General features: G+C 42.4%; 1 protein-coding gene and 1 long non-coding RNA gene across 3 annotated transcripts in view; one reads left to right on the forward strand and one right to left on the reverse strand.

The window, feature by feature from the left end:
• Positions 1-1668, forward strand: part of LOC125632231 (uncharacterized) — a 29324-nt gene extending 27656 nt beyond the window's left edge. For both annotated transcript variants that reach the window (XR_007355232.2, XR_007355231.2), the window contains exons 3-4: positions 1102-1262; positions 1512-1668. This is a non-coding gene — a long non-coding RNA (uncharacterized LOC125632231). The remainder of the gene's footprint in view (positions 1-1101; positions 1263-1511) is intronic.
• PARD6G (par-6 family cell polarity regulator gamma) overlaps positions 1-18958 on the reverse strand; it is a 109612-nt gene that overhangs the window by 15856 nt on the left and 74798 nt on the right. The gene's annotated exons all lie outside the window — the stretch shown is intronic.

Consider the following 18958-nt stretch of genomic DNA (forward strand, 5'->3'; position numbering starts at 1 on the left):
CAATATAGTGAGACTTTTTTAATAGTGAGACTTATCTCATTGTTAAAATGAAGACGTCTTTTTATTAGTGAAGAGAGCGCCTTGCACAGCAGCACCCTTCCTCAGGCATTTGAGATTACCAGGATTTGTTTACGTTGGTGGAACTACCTCTTCTTGTCCCACAATATTGAAACTTGGTAGGACAGCTCACTCCCAAGTCCGGAAACTTTTTCCGGCACAGCTTCTAAATTTCGTCAATGACTTCAAGCTAAAAATAAATTTTTAGCAAGGAAAGCATCATCCCAAAATACAGCACGTGCGCAAATACCCGTGGTACCCATTAGTTACTCCTGTAACAAATTTGTATTCTGCCTCAGGCTGACTGCTTACAGAACATAAATATTTACCTTCCTAGTGGCCATTGGGAATATTACCCTGAAGTCATGTAATCAATTCACAAAAACATAAATAAATGTATCACAGGGGAGCATATTTAAATAGCTATTTGTAAGGGAGAAGAAAACTGCTTAGAACATCTGGTTTTAGCCAAAAAAATATTGTATTTCCTTAATTTACATGAAACAAGAAATTACAGACCTTCTGAAGCAACACCAGGAGCACCACTCCCATTGCTTGGACAGCTGCTTTCCATAGGAACTGCCTGCCAGGCTGAATACCAAAGCTTAGCCAGATAAGATTATATAAACAAGCTGAATTCCACAGAGAAGCCGACTGCCAGTCTCCTATAGGAACAGTTCATTTTAGACTCTACATTTTCAGAGTGTGCATACTCTTGGCTTATTATTTCCTCTGGGAACTGTGGAACATTAGTTGACAGCTCTGGAAAGTACTTCAAAGACAAAATTACTTCCACTAGGGAGAGCAGCACTTCAGGCAGCTTGGGAATGAGGCCAATGACTCATTAATAGCAATGGGTTGCCCCTCAATCCAATAGATCTCCATTACTGAATGTTAAAATAAGCAGAGGTCCTAGAAGAGTTTGCGGGAGACATTATGTTTACCCCTTCAGCCCTCCTATACACCATCTACAAACACTAGTATATTTTACCATAATGTGGTTTATGTAAATACACTGACAATGTTGTTTTTAAACACATTTAGGTACACTTGCACCCTAAACTCTACAGAATGAGAGCAAGAGTACTGTGACATGATCAAGCAACACAGAGGTTGGCAGGAGAAACATCTTCAGCCAAATGAGATCTGGAGCAGATAGCATTCAAAAGGATTAAAAGGAAACAGACATGAGGTGAAAGGGTTAGGTAAGTTCCTGGGTCTAGATCAGTCATGAATGAGTAATTAGGGGGGAAAAAAGATTAAGCTAGTGTTCAAATGAACCTTTTAATTATGCTGAAGTTAAACATAAATAAATAAATAAATAAATAAAAATCATTCCCTAGTAAGCCCCAGAGGAGCTGTTCTAAGTTTATGGTTTGATGAAGAACTGGTTGTACTTACTGTTCTATTTAAAGTAACTTCTCAATTTTTTCCCTTTGATAATACTGTACCAGGTGTTCAAAGAAACTGGACAGCATGGAGTCCTATTTTTCAGCTGAAGGAGTAACCTGGCTGTTTTAGCTGTGCCCCACACAGAGGGGTTTTCAAACAAAGAACAGGACAAACACAAATACAATCTCATTAAGTTAATAAAACCGAAACAAATCACAGGAGAGTGTGTGGAAATTCTTGCGTTTCTCTTATACGCTCCCAATCTCAACACATCTTACATTTTATAGGATAAAAATTGAAAACCAATGTGTTTTAGTAGTAACAACAACTGCAAATCCTTCACTACGCATGTTCTACTGTGTAGAATGACAACAGAAAGGGGAAACTTTATACTTGAACAGTATGGCTGGTAGCCCCTACTGCTGATCCGGGTCAGCAGCAGTTTCTGTTAAAGACAACCTGTCATGGTGATGCAATATTAAAAAGGATTTATTCACCTTTCAAAACATGAAATGGACATTAACATGTTTGTAGAGTTTAAAAATCTGACAAGCCACAAGTAGTGCATGTCTCTCTCCCCCGCCCCCCCTCAAGCCCTGTGGAGCATTCTAGTCTTTCTTCAGCATGGCCATCATTTTGCTTCTTGGCCTACCAAGCTATAGAAGACAAAAATGTAACTAACTCTGTTAGCCTCAAGGCTTCTCTTCCTTTTCAGCATCAGCAACAACTGTGATATTAATAATTTCACAATTTTGAAATTTTTCAAGACTGCTTGAGAATTTTCTTGGTTACAAGTTCTGGCTGGGCTGCCTGCTGTTGGTGCTGCTAGCCACCAGGTGCCACTCTTCTGCCTACTGAATAACCCTGTTTGCTGCTGCATGCAGGGCCCTGTGCTTCTTCAGACTTCTGGTCCCTGACTGCCCCTGTACACACCACTCCTCAGGGGCTGTTAAGAGTATGGCCACAGGCTGATTAAGTTGAATTAGCTTGCCCCATGAAATTGGAGGTTTGGGGACTATGAAAAGGATGCTGCCAGGTAGGTCCCTAGTCTTCGACTTCTCAAGCCTTCCTTACTTGCAGAGCCCAATGGCTGCAAACACTCCTCCAGCCCAGCAGTTTGGGACTCCCTAGGCAAGAGGAGGTATTTGATCCCTAATTTAAATTTGCTATCTGGAGAGGCAGGTGGCCAGCAGAGTGGACACTATGCAATACCTCCTCTCAATGAGTGCTCACACCCAGCTGTCAGAGGTGTGCAAAAAATGATTTTATGCAGTCTATTCTCTCCAGTTGTAAGAAGACATTTTCTCATTGGATAAATATTTGTCCAGAAAGCAGCTTCTGTTTAGGTCTCTCTCTCTTCTTGCAGTTTTTGCTATCTTTTTATGAAGCAAAGATACAAGAGTTGGTTGGTATTAATTTTGAATTCAAAGGGGTCTTTCCCTGGCCTGGATTCCACACTTCAATGATAAGTGCAAAGTAATGCACAGGGGAAAAAATAATCCCAACTACACATATACAATGATGGAGTCTAAATTAGCGGTTTCCATCCAAGAAGGAGATCTACGAGTCACTGTAGATAGTTCTCTGAAAACTTCCACTCAGTGAGCAATAGTCAAAAAGAATGTTAGGAATTTTTTTTAATCCCTTTCCTAACAAGACAAAAAATCTTAATGCCACTTTCAAAATCCATGGTGCATCCAAACCTTGAATACTGTGTCCAATTCTGGTCACCCCATCTCAAAAAGGATATGGTGGAACTGGAAAAGTTTCAGAGGTGGGCAAAGATGATTAAATGTATGGAATGGCTTCCATACGAGGAGACATTAAAAAGATTAAGACTATTCAGTTTACAAAAGAGATGACTAAGGGAAGGTATTATAGAAGTCTATAAAATTATTTACCCTTTCCCACAACACCAGAACCAGGGATCACTTGATGAACTTAATAGGCAACAGGTTTAATACAAACAAGAGAAAGTACTTCTTCCAAACAAAGCACAACATGTGGAACTCATTGTCATGGGATGTTGTGATGGTCAAAACTATAACTGGGTTCAAAAAAGAACTGGATAAGTTCATAGAGGATAGAGCCATCAATGACTATTAGCTAAGATGGTCAGGGATGCAACCCTATATTTGGAATGACCCTAACCCTCTACCAGAAGCTGGGTGTGAAAGATGGTTTCCTTAGAGGTTTTTAAGGCCTGGCTTGACAAAGCCTTGGCTAGGATGATTTAGTTGGTGTTGGTCCTGCTTTTGAGCAGGGGATTGGACTAGATGACCTCCTGAGGTCTCTTCCAACCCTAATCTTCTATGACAGGACAGATCATTCCATAATTGCCCTGCTCTGCACACACCCCTTGAAACTCTGGTATGGGCCACTGTCAGAGACAGGATACTGAGCAAGATGGGCCCTGGTCTAACCCAGTATGGCAGCTCCTACGTTCTCTGCTGTTGTAAAATGTTTATTACAGGCAGTAACAACCATTCTCTTTTTATGGCTGTAAGATGGCCCATATAAGACCATTTTGTCAGACAACTCTAGGTTGCAACAACTGAAGCAGAGAAAGTATTTTCTAAATAAAAGCATTATTCCTGCCAGGAAAATGGAAAGTTTCAAGAGGTTATATTTCTCCCCACCTCTCCAAATACAGCCTTCACAAATTTGTTACTTAATTCACAACGGACACAGCCAGTGCAACAAGCTGATTGCTTTGGGGGAATCAGTCACCTTCTTAGCGAGAGCAGCAGGGTTCCCACACTCAGCAGCACGGAACTGACACCTGACTGGTACCAGTTGTAGGGCAGGGAGAATCACAGCTGCAGGCAGCTCTCCAGCTGGCCAGAGCCTGACAAATGAAATTCCATAGTACTCTGAATGCAGGCGGCCCACTGACATTCCAGAAGAAAAAAAAAAAAAATACATCCCACATAGCTGATAGAATTGAAGGGAGAGCAGGGTAGACTTGTAGTCATCAATTTCAAATCAAGGTGCATTAAAAAAACAAACCACCAGACCTATAATTAAGAGCAATCTCTTTTCAGTGTGTAAATAGTCAATATGGAAACGGTAGCTCTCATCTAGTCCCACCTTTAATTATTCTACGTCTCCCACTGAGTCTTGATCTGGAACACAAATATATGGTAAAAAAAACCATCAACAGACGTACCATTTTATCTCCATCTGGACACATACAAGTGCTGCATTTCTATAAGAATCTACGCTTTTGAAGAAAAAGAGTGAGAGAGGATGGTATTACTATGCTGTGAAGCAAAGCTAAAGGAGGGATCAAACTTTAATGGTTCCCTACAACCAGCTCCAGTTGTAACAAAAATGTGAACCCTCTGTATTAACGACAGTGAACTACATCAGTGTCCCTTTTGTGAATGAACATCCTGCATTACCTTTTGTTTTAAAAGCTACAATTAAGATTTTGTGAGAGGTAAATAAAATTGTTTTCCCCAGTGTTTAAAAAAAGCAGCAAATACTTGTAACAACAATTCTGAAGTTTGGAAGATAACAATAAGAAGGGTAAACAGGGTTGGTAGGTGCTGCCAGGGTACTGTTGGAATAATTAATTGTGATATCTGACATCATTCCATGATCTCGAGGGAAGGCATCTTTCTTAATTTGTACTCAAACAGGGAACTTTTACTCCTTGGAGAAGGCTGATCTGGGAGAAAAACAAGATAATAGGATTTATTAATATCAGAGGGATTTTAAAGAAGCAATTCAAGATTTGCAAGGGGAGTAGAAGGGCATTGAACAGCATAGGAAGCAGGGAGAGGGAAAAAAGGTAGCTCATTTGAAGAGGATTTACAGTCCTCTGCAGAGGTTTAAACTGCCTCAAAGAGACAGTATTGGAATGAATCAGTACAATTTTTCTACAGACATCTACATGAAAAAGTTAAAAGTGGAGCTTTTCCCCTTCTTTTAATCTTTTCACCTTTTCCCAGAACTGCAAAGGTTCATCTCAGTGAGAGCTGCCATTGTAGTGGTACTTGTCAGGAGGAAGAGCAGCATGCCAATATCAGGCCCAATCCTTCCAGATGGTGAGTCTCCCTCAATACCCATTCGCAACATGATCCATCTCAAGTAGATTTTTACTTTGTGGGACTGGGCTCCATAGTTTGTCACAAAGTGCTAACCCATAGATAAATGGATGAGAAAAGTTATAGACTTTCACAGATGTTTTAAAGTTCTGTTATTTACTAGTAAAGTTTGTGTAGAATGTGATATTTACAAAGAAAGGCTGCTCCAGTGGGTAGGGCACTAACTTAGGTCTTGGGAGACCAAGATTAAGTCCTCTCCCTGCGTGACCTCAGGCAAGTCACTTGGCCCCTCTGTGCCTCAGCTCCTCATCCATAAAATGGACATAATAGTTCTTCCCTACCTAAAAAGGTGTTGTGAGGATTAAGGATTGTGAGGTGCTCAGATACTATGGTAGCGGGGCCCCACATAAATACCAGAGACAGACACACTAAACCAGTGTTAAAGAGAGGTTCTGGTAAACAGTATTTCTCTTAGCCCGGAAAGCTACCAGCCTCTCTGGTGCATTCCTCTACTGAGTAATGCTTCATTCATCATGAGCTAGTTCAGACAGGCAAGATCGCAGCTTCCTGTTCCTTCAGTAGTTACCGATTTAGAGAAAACACTATCTATACATTAAAAAATTGGACATTTGTATCTAACGAATCAATTAATACTTTAAAAAGATAAACTGCAGTTTTCCTTTTAAACATGCAAGATTACAGCTTCTAAAACCAAGCCTCACCTCTTTTCAGGATAAGACACATTTTCAGGTGGTTGTAAAAGACATCTTTAATGCCACATTTTACATTTTATTTTCTCTCTCTGTAAAGAATACCAACACTATAGAACAGATATGTTTCCAATAATGGTTTGGTCAATTTTAACTATTGTGCAAAGAAGCACCATATCTGAAAGAAACACCCAACATTTACATTGTTTACATACCCCTTATCTCAGAATTAAAAGGTTTCAAAATAAGTGTGGCATAAAACATTAATTACAGCATTCTTCTCTCAAGTCCTGACCTTTGGGAGCCTCCCAAACTTTGCCGGCTGAAATTAAATTAGTCACAAGATAAACACTTGTCAGGGGTCAGCCTTCTAGCCTAATGGGTCTGCACAGCTGTATCATCTCTCTAATCAGTTCTATGCCGTTGCTGTTCAGGATACTATAGGCCTTTTAAACTGGCAGGCTAACCCTTCCACCTGCACACCAGAGGATAAATAGCACTGCACTCCAAACTGGCAGAAAGGTTTTGATTCATTTATCGTAAGCAAACAGGAACACACTGCAGTGACTTACAGGAGACAAATTCCATTTCCAATCCCTTGGCTCCCCGGATGACAGCATTACAAAGGCTGGTGGGAGTGCCCAGAATCATTCAAGAACAACCCCTCAGGCAGAATAAGGAGTGGCACTGATAAGTTCCAAGAGGGAGTCATACCCAGTCATCCGGAGTTAGGAGGATAGTTGGTAGGATCCAGTGCCTTGAAAACAGGTGTGTAGAGCGTGGGAAAACCAGCAGAGGAGGAAAGAATGCTGAGGACCAAAGAAACAGGGGGACTCCTGGGGGATGCCTGGAGGACTTAGGCGAAGTCCGAGGACCACAGAGAAGTTCTATTGCTGATCAATGCACCACTTATTTAAACCGCAAGAGAAGCAGGAGTGCTTTCAGGAGGGGTATTTTTTGTAAAGTGGGTTTGGTGCCACCAAATCCAAGGCTAGTTCTCGTGGGTCTCTCCCCTGAAGAGGATGTGTATTCCTCTCACAGGCAGAAATTTCTTTTTTTGGGGTGCAACTTTTGTTTCACGCAGCAGAGGAAATCAGATGGTCCTGACTGACTTTACTGGTGTCACATTCTAAAGCTACTGAAGAACTCATTTACTTAATGAGAAATGAATCTCTTCCTGACTAAATACAGTCGTATAAAAATAGATTTTTTTATTTTCAGGGCTCAATTATTCCTCGAGAGGCACAGCCCTGTGATGGAAGCAGTGTGGAGCCCTCCCACTTCAGGGGGAGCACTGGATTGCACTCTCTTTAGTTCCTCAAATTGGAGGAGGACGAGGCAGGGCCATGACACCTCCACCATCACCCCCTTAGCCTAGAAGATCATGCTGCACCCAGTAAAGGGATGTAGCCGCAGGTACACGCTCCCTGTGTACTGGGGAGCTCCAGTAGGCATTCTGTCTCCAGAGACTGAAATGGTACCTAAACTTCATGAACAGTGCAGGGGACAGTTCGTTGCATGAGTACCTCTCACATCTCTGCATTAGGGACCAGGCACGACCTAGCCGTGTGTGTGTAAAATTGAAATCCTGCTGGATGTAGGTGGAAGCTGTATGATACACTCGTATGCCCATTTCAGAAGTGTTGTTTTTCTTTAAACATGTTTAATAAAATATTTCCACACAGAAGCTGCTAGTGTCTCCCCATCCCTAAATGTATTTATGACTTGTCACCTCCTAAGGGATGTGACTGACAAGTTGCAAAGTACTACTCTTATCCTTTGCTATGACAACTGATGCATATGAGGGGTCTTGTGCATAAAGGGGAGGCATCAGAAACAAACCCTTCTTTTCCTAAGGAGTTTCACAGAAGGCTCAAGTGTAATTTTTTCCCCTTTTAAATAAAGCAGCACTCCTCTTATAACAAACACTCCCTTGGGTCCTGGAGCTGGGAACAAAGTAAAAAATGTTTAACTACTTTCAAAACATTAGAATAGCAATATCCTTTCAGATTATTCACAAAAAGTTATTTCTTTACGTACAGAGAGCTTTCTAACTCCTCACCCAGTTCAGCTCTTTGGATTTTGTGTCATTTCTACATAAAATTTGTGCTAATCTAGCAGAATGATCAAATCTCATACTAGGTGGGTGAGATATGCCAATATTGTCTGAATGATTACTCTAAGATTTTGATACTGGAGATGAAAGGGTCTCTTTTAGAAAGCATCTGCAGCAGCATCATCTGCTTATGTTGGCACCCATCGTAATATCTGAGCACTTTGAGGATAGATGACTGGTACTGCACATGCAAGACTATGATTTTTCGAACTCCCCACAACTGCTACAGTCACACTCATTGATCTGCGGTACAGCTGCTGTGGATATTTTGTGCTTAGAGCATATCCAGGCACTTCTCTTCATTCCCCACAACCTTCCGGTTTATCTTCCAAGGGACAACAGGCCATTTCAAAATTTGCCATCTAAACTGCTCTTTGCCCATCTTTCAGGAGTTCCACATACTTTAGGAAAATTTTTAGAAAACCCGAGATTACAGTTCTCCTGAACAACTCTCAGAGTAGTCCCACTGGCTACATGGCTCACCACTCACTTGTTTACATTTTCCACTTTTCTGGATGAGCAGACAAGTGGTCTTTTCAAGCTCTGATGTAGGCTCTCTAGAAAACGTTCAGAGCTTTATCTAAAGGCTGCAGAGTCAATACACTAGGCTAATGGAAAGGGTTCTGACCTGTCTCCAGTTTTATATGTATGTTTTCCTTCGTTTTGTACAACAGACATTGCATTCATATATCTAGGCAAGGATCTAATGCTATCTCCTATTGTTAATCCAGAGCCTGAGCTTAGAAAAAGCATATTGGTCCAGAAAGTATAGACAGTTTTCTAATCAAGTGCTTCTATGTCCCGGCAAGTTGCAAACTATAGGTTTAAAAAGCATCTGTGTCTCCTAATTTAAGAACTGTTTCCATAGTATATATTCAATGATTCAGCAAGGATTGCTATGCAAAAGTTCAACAGTTTCACTAACAAATACTTGGTACCTCTACAGTAGTGCATTCTCCCTAAGAGTGAGAATCCGTTGGAGCCCCAAGCTACTTGCTGTTGTTCAGGTCACTTGCTTATATCTATTGAGGTAGTACCTAGAATCCCCAGTCAAAGGTCAGGGATTCATTGAGCTAGGCTCTGTACCACAACAAAGAACAGTCCCTAACCAAGGGAGTCTAGGTGTCTGTCAAAAGACATTGAGGGTGTATGTCTACACAGCAACTAGACACCCCCAGCTGGCCTGTGCCAGCTGACCCGGGCTGTTCTATTGCTGTGGAGACTTCTGGGCTGGAGCTGGAGCCTCGACTCTGGGACCCTCCCATCTCACAGGGTTCTAGAGCTCAGGCTCCAGCTCAAACCCAGAAGTCTCCACTGCAATGGGACAGCCCTGCAGCCCAAACCCCGCAAGCGTGAGTCAGCTGGCACAGGCCAGCGGCAGGTTTTTCTTTGCAGCGTAGACATACGCTAAGACGGCCTGACTGAGCCAAATGGAGAAACTGGACTTCACCCTCTCTCTAAATTTGAGATTAGCTTTTGTCCAATGCACTGGGTTACTGTAGCTATGAAGAAAGAATAAAAAGGAGATCCCAGGGTTGCATGGCTTTGACAAGGGCTCAGGCATACCTGGAATTCTTGTCACCAGAAATTCTATTTCAGTCTTCATGCCTCTTCTATCCCAAGGGAGACAATACTTTAAGTCCCCCAAATTGGCTATAAATGAACTCTTTATGCTTGGGATCACCATACTGGTAAGGAAAAATATAATAACTTAAAAGTGTCTCCAAAGACTATATAATGCCCATTGACAAACAGATCCATCTATTCAAGGTAAGTACACAGACTATGTGGAGACACTGCTGCCTTTCCATCACAATGGAGGGGGGTTGCGGGGGAAAGTCCAGCCAAACCACAAAATGTATAGATTTTGGGTGAAAAGTAAATGATTTATACTATGGTAAACTCTGTAAGGAGTCACTGTAAAGAAGCACCGCTGACACCAGGGGGATAATCATCTTATGTAGCGCTTTACATACGTAGATCTCCAAGTGCTGAAAAAACAATTATTTACTGGGCACCAGGGATTAAGTTTGTATTGTAACAGATAAATTAGCTGAAAACTGAAGAATACACAAGTGACTGTCTGAGATCCAATAGCTTTGAATAATGGAGAGGAATGTGGGGTTTTAAAGGCAATGTAGTACTGAGGATATAGAATGTCACTGACAAATTTCCTGAATCCTCACAATCAAAGTATCTAAAATTAAAAAAAGGTAAGCACTACTGACAAAACTTAATTCAGACAAATTTCAGTATACAGTTACGTCCTGGTCTAAGGATATGGCTACAGAGCAATTAAACACCCGCGGCTGGCCCGTGTCAGCCTGGTCTGACTCAGGCTCACAGGACTTCAGCTGCGGGATTGTAAAATTGCTATATAGATGTTCTGGCTCAGGCTGGAGCCTAAGCTCTGGTACTCCATGAGCTGGGGAGGATCCCAGAGACCTGGCTCCAGCTCAGCCCAAATGTCTACACCACAATTTTACAGCACAGTACTCTTGCTCTGTGAGCCTGAGTCAGCTGACACAGGCCAGCCACAAGTGTTTAATTGAAGCGTAGATATGTCCCACAGGTCTTCAACTCCTATTGGTAATTTCAGGTCTTCACTACTTTCTCCCCTTCCTTTCTTCCCTTTCTACCTTGTGGGTCCTTCTGTGAACGTGTAAGTTTCTATCCTCCCATCCCTCTCCTCCCCCCCACAAAAAAAACCATCAACAAAAATTTTATTCCCTTCAGACAAAGCCAGTGTTCTTTGCCATGTCTGTCTTCACCTCACTTTCTAAATATTGTCTGACAATAATCAGGAATTGCAAAGATCTTTATTAAATAAGGCAGCATTACTAATTCCATGCTAAATTCCCCACAGTGGAAGCCAAATGGTGACAGATGCAAGATATTTTGTCTAATTACACACCTACCTTCAGCAAAATGAGCTTAAGAAACACCAAAGTTAGTGTATCCTGCAACTCATTTCTCCTTTTAAAATATTAAGAATATATATATGCTTGACTTTTTAGTGGTGTTTTAACATACATTACTTAACATATTAACTAACATGATAATATAGTCTAGTATGCCTGAGACAAACATTTGCTTCTGCGTGTCCGAGGAGAAGTATTTTGTGTAGCGTAGTTATCATATGTTAAAACACAACTAAAAATTGAAGTTTAGACACTCCCTTTGGGTGTCAGATGACTTTCAGAAATGAACTGGATTGTTCCAAGATGTGCAGAGGTTGCCCTACTCTGGGCACTTCCTCCCATCTTGAGCAACAGATGAAGACAGCATAAAAACCTGTAAAACCGGTCTCTTAAAAAGCTACCAAAACACTTGCCCTTGGCTGGGAGAGCCAACAACATGTAAAGCCAGACAGCTGCAATGGGAAAAAGAAAGATAGGGAGAAGAGTTTTCTGGGCCTCCATTTGCTTATAGATAAAATCCTTATTAATTTTTACACACTAATCCCCTGTAAATATCTGCATCTGTCCAGTTTTTCTTCTGGATGGGTACATCATAGCATCTAGAGCTTCCTGTTAAAGCTCCAATAGAAAAGCGTCTCTTTGTTCTCTCAGTTCATTTTAAATGGGTCTGGCCTTTGGCCAGGGCAATGCAAAAGCTGGGCTCAGTCGAAAGGAAACATTTTAAACTATTAACACTGCATTTACATGTCAAACACGAAGACTGCACTTTTAAATAAGAAAACAAAAAAGAAAAGGCTCCAGCTATGACTTATCTGCTTGTCTGGACAAGAAAGTTTTACAGAATGAATCTAGAAAATCCTGATTCTAGGAACTCCTGAAGTTTTTTGAACACCTGCATGGCTCTGCTTCACAGAGCATAGATTCTGAAAATATTTGGGGGGCATATTTACGCTGGGAGAAAACTCTTCAGTCCTTTGGAAAGCACTGGAGTCCTGTTTTTATGCTTCTCCAGTCAGATCAGTCAAAGGCCACTGTAACATAAACATGCCAGACTTCACATCTACTACCTCCCCACATGACTTGGAAACTATTTTAGCTGAGCTCTGCTCTTTAGTTAATTTTGGATTTTTGCATTTGATTAAAACATGCCCTTGTATTACACAGCCCACAGGAAGTGAGGAGGAGATTCCTAGCCCTGTAATAATGTTAGTCAATAGCTCCCAGCACTCCCTCTCCAGTACTATGCACAGAATGAACATCACATTGTTAGTCTGACAAACTGTGGGAGGATACTGGGTTGGAGACTCCTCACATTGAGGAGTCAGCCATAATTCCTTCACAATGAGAGCTTTCTATAGCAGCTGGAGATCAAAAAACCCTCCCAAAAACTACAGAACAGAATAAGCAAGTTTCTTAAACAGAGGCCCAGCTCTGCCAACTCCATCGGATATAAAACACACACACAGGGGCTAGTGGCTAGAGTTACTGGAGATAGGTATGTCACCTTTAGTCTCTGCCCAGTTAGGACTCCTATCATAACCATCAAATGACACTTAAATGTTAGCATTGAGGTAAAATAGAAGGACTGCTATTTTGGAGGCATTATTTCAGAAGGCAAATGAATCCAAGAAGATTTCAGAGTAGCAGCCGTGTTAGTCTGTATTCGCAAAAAGAAAAGGAGGACTTGTGGCACCTTAGAGACTAACACATTTATCTGAGCATAAGCTTTCGTGAGCTACAGCTCACCGATGAAGTGAGCTGTAGCTCACGAAAGCTTATGCTCAGATAAATGTGTTAGTCTCTAAGGTGCCACAAGTACTCCTTTTCTTTTTGCGAATACAAGAAGTGAGTCAATTTACCTATCTTGGTAGGAATGTGCAAGCCAATGGTGATGGCTAGAAGGAAATAATATCACGAACAGGCGAAGTGGCAGCTCCATTTACCAGCTTAAACAAGTTTTGCTCATTGAAAATTTACAACTTAAAAGACCAGACTATGAAACTTCAACTCAAATGTTATTTCCACCCTAATATGTGGGTTAGAATGCTGGAAATCCACAGAAGTTGGACAGCAGACATCTAAATGCCTTTGAAAGCAAATGCCTTAGGAAAATACTAGATATTAAGTAGAACAAATTTATAACTACTGCAGAGTTTTGTCAGAGTTCAGCAACCCCTCACCTCTAAAGTTATCCAGAAAACATGGCAATATAATATTAATAGCTAGCTCTTACATTTTGCTCTTCATCAGTAGATCTCAAAGCACTGCACAGTCTTTAAGGTCCTCCCAGCACCCCTATAAGGTAGGGAAGTATTATTACCTCTTTTTACAGATGGAGAACTGAGGCACAGAGAGGTTCAGTAACTGCCAAAGCTCACACATGAAGTGAGCAGAGCTGAAAAATGAACCCAGGTCTCCCAAGCCGCAGGCTTGAGCCATCCTTCCTCTAGGATGAGTGTGAAGAATGATGCTATGTGTCTACCCTGGCAGGCATGTTACTGGGCAGCTAGAGGAACACACAAAAGGGGCTGACCAAAAGAATCTCTCCATTGCACGCTATTCCAAAAGGGAAAATTTATGGGTCTTGACACAGGACATGCCCAAAGTGGCCCCCTACAGAGAGGGACGGTGGAGTCTTGTTCGTGTGCTAAGCAATATCGGATGGTGAAGGCAGGATTCAGATTTGGAATGAGTATTGTCAAAAGCTCTTCATGCGAGGGCAAACTAAGTAAAACGAGACATTTTCTGGCAACAGTTACTCTTATCTACTGAATATAATGCAAATCAAACTGGGCTACTGGGAACATCATAGTAAACGGGACACTGAATAATTAACAGATATGCTGTACAACTATTTTGGGCAGATTCTGTGATCTGTTATACAGGAGATCAGCGGTTCTCGAACTGTGGGTCGGGACCCCAAAGTGGGTCACAACCCCCTTTGAATGGGGTCACCAGGGCTGGCTTAGGCTTGCTGTAGCCTGCGGCTGAAGCCAGAGCCCCACTGCCCAGGGCTGAAGCCAAAGCCAGAGGGCTTCAGCCCTGGGTGGCAGGGCTCAGGTTGCAGGCCCCCTGCCTGCGGCTGAAGCTCTTGAGCTTCAGCTTTAGCGCCCCTGCCCAGAGCAGTGGGGCTTGGGCTTTGGCCCCACATCCAGGGCAGTGGGGCTCGGGCACGCTTCGGTCCCCCCTCCTGGCATTGTGAAGTAATTTTTTTGTCAGAAGGGGGTCGCGGTGCAATGAAGTTTGAGAATCCCTGGACTAGATGATCCCAGTGGTCCTTTCTGGCCTTAGAATCTATGCAAAAAAGGGGTAAACTGGTGGCAGGTAAGAAGCTTCATATTGTACAAGAATAGCTAAAGCTGGGAACTATGAATCAGGAAATTTGGGTTCTATTCTCAGTGGAGTTAGGCTTACTATTTACCCTTGAGCAAGTCTCATCCTCTGTACCTCACTTTCCCATCTGCAAAGCTTCTTATCTTTATGAAGAGCTTTGAGATCCTCTAATGAAAGGTGCTATAAAAGTACAAAACACATAAGGAGATTTTAACTGCTAGAAGAAACTTCACTTAGAAGAAAATTATGAAATAGTTGAGCTTAAAACGTGTTTCCCATTTAAAGGAGCTCTAACAGAGTTGTGTAATATACAGTGAATCAAGAGTTAAAGGGACCAGCACAAAAATCAAAACAGTTGCATAGTGGGGTTAGTCTGAAGGTCCAAATTATATTTACAGGTGTGGACAAACGGTGGCTTTTACAGTTAAAGTGCGGTTCTCCAGCTGGGCAGCAGGGGAGCTCAGGGCTTCTGCTCTGCGGCAGGGTGGAGGGATTAGGGACTTCTGCCCTGCGGGGGTGGGGGGCGGCATCAGGGCAGAAGCCCCGCACCCCATCAGGTACCACCCCGCAGGGCAGGTTGTGTATGTCTTTCAGCTCTCGAACTCCTGAAGATTATTGTATGCGGCTCGGAGGGTTGGTAAATTTGGTCACTCCTGTTATATTGGAAGCCGTGAGAATACTATAAAGCAGTTATTTAAGAGAAGCCTTGTTAATTAGATGTGGTCCTTCGGTTGAGTTTCACTCTGCTAATTTATGATGGATCTGTTATTCTGAGAGGATTTTAATATTTTTTGTACAGTTTGTGAAGTTCTTCGGAATCCTTCATTATAAAAGTGTAATATAAATGTAAATTCTGGACAGTCTAACCAAGAAAAACGGTCTATGACAATTGCAGACTCCCGTAACAGATTTCCTAAAGGTGACATGCAAAGACAAGAGGGATTTTGTACCCTTTTTACTTCTTTGATGTATAAAAGAGACCCAATGTTCTTCCTCTTCTTCCCCATTCTAAAAAAGTTCTCCTCTCTCATATCCCGTTTGTTTTTACCTCAGGAATATCTGGGCTGGCCTTCCCTACCTGTATTGGAGAATTTGTTGGGAGTCTCTGATGTGGACTGGGAGTTCTCTCAGCCCTCCACTAAAGTGGAAGAGTTTATGAATCTTAACAAAGACTTCTCCGTTTTCTCCCCAAGCAGTCATAGAACTGAATTAAGTAGGTGTTAGAAACAAATTAGGGGATTAAACAGTCTTACTAAAAATCACTTTCTGTCTCAGTTAGGTTTTGATTCCTTAATAGCCTGATGTCTGAATTCTACCAGTGGCCCATAAAGTCATCCAAGGTAGATGAGACATACATTTCTAGTGCAGCAATCCAAGCACAATATATAGATCAAATTATCTCTCAGACTCTCTTTATAGATCAAAGATCAACACTAAGCTTTCCCACCCACTATACAGGTCACTTAATAAACACGCTTGATTCTCCAGGGAGCCAAAAAATCCTCCCTGTCATTCTCAATGCAAAGGAATTATTACAGTACTCCTTTTCTTTTTACAGAACCTGTGTTTACACTTCATAATCCTTTCTGGTCAGAGTGAACTAGTTGCCTGAAATTAGTTTAAAAATGCCAGGTTTTGAGGGGTCTGTGCATACAACTGCATGTAGAAAATGCGCTCATAATTGGTGTTTGCAATTACTGCAACTGTGCTAATTGATTTTACAAATAATCAGTTGCATAGCTATCTAGCTCTTTGTAGGCACAGTTATCCCAAAACACATGCAACTATTTGCCCAGATGCCCCAAAAAACCAATCCCAAAAAACAAAACAAAAACCCACACCTATCCTACTTTATTTGATAAAGAAAAATTCACCGTGCAAGAAGCTGTTCCCACTACAGTGGGAATAAAATGAATTTGAATTTAAATGTCTACTATTAGCGGTGGCCATCTTGCTAAAAAGTGACATTTACGAAAGCAGTACAAGATGGTAAGACTTAAGAACTTTCTTTACATCAAATGTTTACAGATGTTGTTCTTGGGATTATTAAACCAGCCTCAAGCCAGGGTGAAGATGTGAACTACACTTCCTCACAGTAGGCTCCAATACCACCAGTGTCAAATGGCACTTTTCAGCAACACAGCTCAGCAGCAGACCGCTAAAAATAGCTTCCAGTTTGAAGATCTGCATCCAGGCCAGGAGTTTAGTGGCAGGGTAACAATGCGAGACAGAGGAACGGAGTTCAAATCCTTTTACCTTTACCAGGACTGGCTGTGCTACAGGAGTAAAGAAAGGAACATTTCTTATTTCTCTTTCTCCATTAATTTGCGCTAATATAAGACTGCAGTAGGACCTTTTCCCTTATAATTATCTGTGAGGCCTCTGAGTTACTAAAATAAATCTATATTGTATCAACTGTTTCTTCGTGGACATGTATTTTTTCTTTCCGTGTGTCTAATGGAGCCTGGAAGCAGAATGCTTCCATTTACTGTTTATTCATGCACCACCATCACAGCTGTCCCAGCAATACAAGAAATGGTTAACAGATTCTGCCTCTAGGATTTATACAGAGCTGCTCAGAGACCTGCTCTCTCCTCTAGATAATTTATCTCTGAGGAAACCATGCTGTTAGTTGGGTGGGGTTGACAGGGTGGGGGAGGAAATCATTCCTGTTTACTATTAAGATCAGCAATTCAATTGGAAGTCCCCTCCCAACTAAAAGTAGCACCTGGATACCACAGTGATTGACACATCAAACGCCTAGACCGATAAATATGTTAAAGACTGGCCTAAAATTGGTTAAGAATAATTAAAGTATGTGCTAACGACCATTAATGTAAGAGGAATAGGATAGGTAGAAAATATTACCTAATATTCAGGCATATTTAAGGCAGGAAGAAACATGAGTCACCTAAATTGGTACTGGAAGATCAGCGTGTTTTTGTCTTGTTAACACCAACCTCCATCTTCCCAAATAAATCCACTTCGTGTCATATCCCACCAAAAACATCCTACAAAACATGACCCTACCAACCCCCAAACCCTCCTTCCACTCCCCAAAACCCCACATCCCTACCCCCCCGCCCCGCAAGCCCAATTCCTCAATTAACCCACCTCTTAAAACCTCCCCTACTCCCCACCACCCCCAAATCACTTCCCTTCCCCCAACCTGCCTCTTCACCCCTTTCCACTGCTGCAGCACCCCAAGTCCATCTACCCTATAGATGAGCACAAATGGCCCCAACTCCTGGCTGTACCATCTCCCTCCCCACTTCTTCAGTTGTTCCAGTCCCCTGTCTCCCTCAGGGACTTCCCCACAGGACCTCTCACCCCTTTAAGCCTTGGTATTAACACTCCAAAATGGAGATGGGATGCTATGTGGGGCTGTGGCCTTTTCCACCCTCCTCTCCACCTCATCTTCTTGAGGTAGTCAGACCACTAGTGCATCCCCCCATTCATTTGGAGGAGCTTGCCACATCAAATCTGTGAGTGGCAAGACCCAGCGGGCTGGAGTGGGGCCCAGGCCTGCAGAACAGGAACCACTGCTGTGGTAGAGTGCAGGGCAGTCTCACTCTCAAACTTTGAGTTGCAAACCACAACACAAGGTGGAAGAGAGTGGCCAAGAAAAGCCATAGCGAATGGGGGACTATGTTATAAACATATGTAAAAAAAAAAACCCAACCCTCCCTGTGGAACTAAGGGAGTGTCTACACTACAAAGTTAAGTCTACATAAGACAGCTTAGGTTGACATAACCGTGGAGGTGAACACAATGCAATGCTCTTCCTGCCGATTTAACTCTCCTGCTCTGCCCAGTATAATAAAACCACATTGTTGAGAGGCATCAAGCTTTTTGTGACAAAGTTAAAGAGACGCAGTATCGGCATAGACACCAAATTGCTTATGTCACCCAAAGTAGCCTCCAGGTGGTGTCCCACAATGCCCATCATTACTGCTCTGGTCACCAGTCTGAACTTCGCTGCCCTGCAGCCAGGTACACAGGCATGCACCCTTCCCCCTTTAAAGCCCCAGGAATTTTTGAAATTCTTCTTCCCATTTGCTCCGTGTGGGGAGCTCACATAGAAACTGCCCAGCTGACACTGCCGTCTCCCTGCCACAAATGCACTCCTGCCTGGAGTACACTGGAGACGGCGGATCTGCTGGTACTGTGGGGAGAGGTCACAGCTCCACTGCAGCCGCAGGAATTTTGATACCTATGGGCAGATTGCACAGCACTGCTGCATGTCCCTATTGTACACCTTGCCCTCCATGCCATGAGCAAAAATCAAGGAGCCAAGGCAGGCGAAACAGAAGGCAAGGGAGGCCAATAGTCATTCTGTTGCGTAGCCAAAGGCATGCCACTTCTACAAGGAGCTGC

This window comes from Caretta caretta, chromosome 2, assembly GCF_965140235.1.
Source record: "Caretta caretta isolate rCarCar2 chromosome 2, rCarCar1.hap1, whole genome shotgun sequence".
NCBI lineage: Eukaryota > Metazoa > Chordata > Testudines > Cheloniidae > Caretta > Caretta caretta.